The sequence below is a fragment of the Triticum urartu genome, chromosome 4A, assembly GCF_056163025.1.
Source record: "Triticum urartu cultivar PI428250 chromosome 4A, HENAU_Tu73, whole genome shotgun sequence".
NCBI lineage: Eukaryota > Viridiplantae > Streptophyta > Magnoliopsida > Poales > Poaceae > Triticum > Triticum urartu.
The window spans coordinates 577,297,612-577,303,245 of NC_141876.1; the positions used below are offsets into that span (position 1 = coordinate 577,297,612).

Consider the following 5,634-nt stretch of genomic DNA (forward strand, 5'->3'; position numbering starts at 1 on the left):
GTTTTTACAATTTGATGAACTTTTTATTCAAAATCAATGAACTTCACTAAAATCTGATGGATTTTTTTCAAATCCATGAACATTTTTTAATTCAAGGTTTATTTTCTTAACTTCAGATTTTTTTTATTTTCTATTCTTTCAAAAGTCATCAGTTGATCGGTCAAACCGCGACTAGTGACTAGTGAACCAACAACGAAAAGCAACGTGCGAGCGAGCGACCTTGCAAAAAAAAACGTGCAAACGAGTGAGCACCCGCCTTGGGCCTGCCCAAGTTAGCGGCTGCGTGAGCACGACTTTCCCATGCAGGCGCCTGAAGCGCCGTATAGGAGCGCCCCACTTGGTGGGCCTCATCGCCTCCCTCTTAGAGGTAGGAAATGTGTTTGGCCTGCTAAAAAAACAAATACCTTGTCATCATATCTTCAAAAAACACGTCATGCCTCTGCTTTAAAAAAACAATGTGCATTGCATATTTCCATCACGCAAAATCAGCGCCTTTTTTTCTTTTAAGAATGTGTACGCTTTGTCTTGTTTCAAAGTTTTAAAAAGCATGAAAAATTTCAAAGATGCGATGTAAATTACAGCATGTGAAACTGCAAAAATGCACTACAAAAATGACAATTTCTTTTTTCCTTAGAGCAACAAGGAGATCACGCTCCCCGGGTTCCAATTAGCAAAAACAAAATGAAACCTATGATCAGGTTTAACATGGTTCATAGCCAACAAAGAGCAGGCAGGTGTAAGTCCAACGGGAACTAACTCAACTACATGTAAAGCAGAAACAAATGACAAGGGGTACATCTATGGATCCCAGATGACACGAAGAACCAACACAGGGCTTCAGGTTATCGTCTCTCTCTCTCTCTCTTTCCTCATGTCCAGACCTCCGCCGACCACCGCTTTGGGTGACCAGAAGAGAGGATCCAATGTGGAAACTGGGTTGGTCTCCAGCGATGAAGCTTGAACTTGCGCGGTGGTGTATCAAAGCCTGGGAGGCCCGGAGTGGAGCAGTCTTCTCAAATCTTCAGGGTTTTTTTTGTTGAGGTTTTCTCAGATCTTCAGGTGTGAGCAGGTCATCACCATACCTGCAAGACCTGCTCCCAAGGAGAGCAGGCTGCACGGGAGCAGACAGGCCTCCAGCGTTATTTTTTCCAGCTGTGTCATCTCCAAACTCCAATCCAGAATCAACGGAGAGTGGAACACGGTAAAATATGTTGTAGCAGAATTTTTCCTCCACCACCAGCATTGCATTTTTGAAAATGATTCTCCATTTTCTTCACACCCCTAGCTATTAGACACCAGATCTGTTTCAAGACTCACCCAAACAAAGCCATTAGACACAAATATCCATTGTTGAGGAAATCGTAAACTGGTAGCTGCTCGGTTGGCTAGCGAGTAGGGGATTAATAGGCTAATCGGCAAGTTAATCGGCCATTTAATCAATTAATCGGACGATTTATCAGTTTATCGGCTACTCGATGACCCTACGAGTAGGGATTAATCGCCAAGTTAACTGGTTAATCGAACGAATTTTTGAACAGGGCAAATATCATTACTAAACTTACAAATGTTTCAAAAGTACGGCCGGACAAATAGAGTTCCTGTTTTTACATTAGAATTTGCAGGTTTCTATGATGTAGCGTACAGTGCATATTCTGTACACGAGATGATTTTGCTTTGTAAAAAAAAATTGAACCCTTCATGACTCAAACAATATGACTGCATATGCTCTTACAGGAACAAAGCAATTCACAGCGGACCATCTAAAAAAGGAAGAGTACTGAACAAACTACACAGGTACGGAACGACACAGGCCATCAGGATTATGGAACATCAAAAGTTAAATGATGGAGAGATGCAATGGTGACTATGGGTGTAGGACAGAAGCGAAGAGGGAGCAAGCATGTTTGCTTCCTGCTTGGCACCGGCCAATGATCTCTGTCGTCCATGGAAATCCTCCGAAAATTAACATAAGAGTAAACATGGGTGATAAAATATTACCATTCCAATGAACAATGAAATTACACGCACATTGTAGATACAATTACAATAAACAACAGACATGGCTTATTCAGTCCAAATATTTCAAAATATTACAGAAAAGTACCGTGCAAATGATTAGAGGAGCAATGGAAGGACAACAACAGACACGCATACATGGTATGATCGATTCTAAAGACGATACAAAATAAGCAACAACAAGTAGAGTGTAAGTAAAAATACACCAGGAAGAGCAGGAATGATCTCCCTCCATACAAGAGCAACTGCATCAAACAACGCCACCGTCTTCTCTGATGGCGTCCACCAGGGAACTGCCGGCGTTGACGAGTAGACCACCCAGATGGGCAGCGCCAGCATTTCCTCCTGCGCTTGCAAGCTCCACGTCCGGCATCTGCATCCTCTCTGCTATGGTTTCCATCCCCATGTGCGACCACAGGAGCCACACGAAGGTGAGCAACTCCCCACCATTGCCCAAGCTCTTGGCGTGCAGGTACCCACGGGACCTGCTGGCAGAGTAGCACAGCATCTCCACCCACACGCCTTCGATCACCTTCCACATCTTCTCCTCGTCTAACTTCAACAGCCCTTCAACCAGAATGCAGGCATCGTGGATGAGACCTTCTTGAACTGGTGGCTTCTCCATCTTGGCGAATATTCTCTCGGCAACTGATTTTTCCTCCTGAAGTTGTTGCTCCTTTTCTTCTTCCAAATTAATGCAGCGGTACAAGAACTTTCCCAGTCCCATCGGTTGCTCCACCAGTGGTTGCTCTTGGTCCTTGAGGATTTCCTTGAGTTTGTTGTAGGTGGCTATGAACAGATTCCGCCTTGTGCCGGCCATTAGCATCTCTGGTTTTGCAGACAGTAGGTACATCATGTAGTTGGATATTTCTCTGCATCCCGTTGCACTTATGCGATGCACAGATTTTGTACTTTCAGCATTGCTAGAGATTTCTTCATCATACTGAGTGGTGTCGAATGCATGATTAGGTGATGCACCCACTTTATAAAAGCACAAGTCCGTTGCAATGTGCCAGAGAAGGACACTCTCGTCAAACGGTTTCTTGATGCTCCACTCCAGGAGTTCGCCGCATTCTGCTTGCTGAATTGCCCATTGGCCCCTGTTATTGTTGAACCTCATGTAATCGGCAGCATTTCTTATGTGTTGCTTCCACCAATCTTTCACATGTCCAGAAACCAAAATTGTAATTCCAGAGGATGAGTTCCTGGGCATGAGCCAGCGTTGGATGAACATACGCCTGATGTACTTCTCCTTGAGGGCAAAGAATCCCATGAAACTACATTGGGAAACTGTTCCAGACAATCTCGACCCAAAATTCTTTTCAAATGAGTAAAACTCCATCACAGCAGTACAACACAACAATGTGTATGTAACCTTGACATCCTTGTCATTATAAGCTTCTCTGTGACTCTTGTGGAACAGACCAATGGCTGCGAAGGGCAGGACTGTACATGCTAACCGGAAGTATGCAGCAAGAACGAACAAGAAGCGGCGAAAGCTCCTGAGGGCTACTTTTAGGTCAGGACGTACCATCTTTGCTTTGGTGTAGAGAAGATCGAACGTGCCAGATAGCCTTTCTTGCAACCACTCATATGCCTCTTCTTCTTCTAGCTTCAAGAAGGCTTCTGTGACACTAAGCCGGTCACAGTACGGAGATGCAAGGTCCACAAAAAGCTTATTGACCTGCTCTGCTCCTTGTTTCCGATGAAGACGGTCAGCCGCACGCCTATCAGCCTCTATTTTCCTTTCCTCATCCACTGAAACACCTTCTCCTTCTATTTGTGCTTGATCGGGGAGATGGTTGGCCTCGACATCGCCTTCTACTCGTGCTTGATCAGGGACATGGTTGGCCTCGACATCACCTTCTACTTGTGCTTGATCAGGGATATGGTTGGCCTTCACATCACCTTCTCCTAGTACATCAGAGAGATGGTCAGCCCCAGTGCCATCTTCTGCTTGTGCTTCGGTATGAGGGTCAGCAACAAAAAGAGCCCTTGCTTGTTTTACGTATTCTTCAAGCAAAGTGATCTTGCGGCTGCTTTCCTTGTCGTGCTTCCCCGCCGTAGTGTCAGAAGAGTTGGCTAAGCTATTAATGCTAGCACTCCTGAGAGCATATGGCTTCTCTAAGCATCTGATGCCCCCCAGGGTGAAGAGCATGATCGCTGCCTGCAACAACTTCTTGTCGCCGCCCTGCCATGATTTGCAAAACACGTAGATTGATACTGTGATCTGAGAGACAGCCGTGAGGACGTGCCGCTTCCACAGCTCATTGTCTTCCATATTGTAGGCGGTTATGCAGTCCTGTCCGCCCAGGTGCATCAGGAGGACAGGCGCCCACACCACCTCTAGGATGCTTTTGCCATGTGAATCTCGCTGCTCCTTTCTGTGGCGATTGAAGAGGGCGGCAAGAGCATATATCGCCACAGCATCGCTGCCTAGATATGCTAACCATATCAGAAATCAGAAGGGAGCAGAGACGATACACTTACGCTTGCGAGCGGATAGGAAGAGGAGCCATTGAACACATTGGCTGCAGATAACGAGAATTCGTAGCTGCCACTCCTCCCACCAATCCACAGCACTTGAGAGACTCATCTGCTCTTGGCTAGCTAGCTCCCGCTCTCACTCAATGGTCAGTTATGGCTGTGTGCATCCCTCAAAACTTGTTGTGGTGCTCGGTTATCACCGTCACATCTGGGCCTCTTTAATGCCCATGGTAACTCGTTGTCGTGCTGTAGGTATCACGGCACGGGCACATCTGGCCGTTGAGCCTTTTAATTTAAAAAAAGAGCATCTTCAATGCCCATGGTATTGGTCCATGTATATAATTCATAGAAATAGCATGAAATGCTGGGCACACAGCACATAAACAACGAAAGAATGCACACTGGGGATTCATGTTTGACAACTGCTTGGAACTTGTAATCATGATAAAATGGTAGTACTACGGTAGTACTACCCTCTCCATTTCAAAATACTTAAAGTTCTAGTTTATATTTTCATACTACATATGATTGATGTTGAGGATGTTATTTTACTTTTTTTATAGATATGGCCAAACTTAAAAGTATTTGACTTGGAATAAACCTAAAACTTCAAGTATTTAATACGAAGGGAATACTCCACTAATACTTTTTTTTGCATTGCGGAGTGGTTTTTCTACACCCACCCACTCTTGGTGCACCCACGGTGTAATTTTGTCTTTTTTGTATAGAGCTCCTCCGATGTCATTTGACCACCAAACTTGGCAAGCCTCTCTAACATGTGTTGATGATCATTTTCACAAAGTTTCAGATTTTTTTGAAATGTTTTGGTATGTTTTCTTGCGTGGATGCACCGAAGGTGGGTTCAGCCACTACTTTCCCTTTTCATTGTGAACCGACACTGCACAACTGAGCTATTGTAAGTACGATGAAGTAACCGAATACTATTCCACAAGGTGATTGTACATACGTAGTCCTTTGCGTTCACCGATTGCGCTACGTATCAAGACGAATTGACGTCGAATATGACATGTACCATGGTCCTCACCTGGGTACAACCACTCGAGGAACTAGCATCCGCAGGTGCAATTGGGCAGTTCCTATCAGAATCATATGGAAAGACATTTTGCAGAC

The 5,634-nt window shown here is 44.8% G+C and overlaps 1 pseudogene; it reads right to left on the reverse strand.

Moving 5' to 3' along the window:
- Nucleotides 1-2,266: 2,266 nt before the first annotated feature.
- On the reverse strand, nt 2,267-4,612 carry LOC147976777 (uncharacterized; annotated as a pseudogene).
- Nucleotides 4,613-5,634: the final 1,022 nt, after the last annotated feature.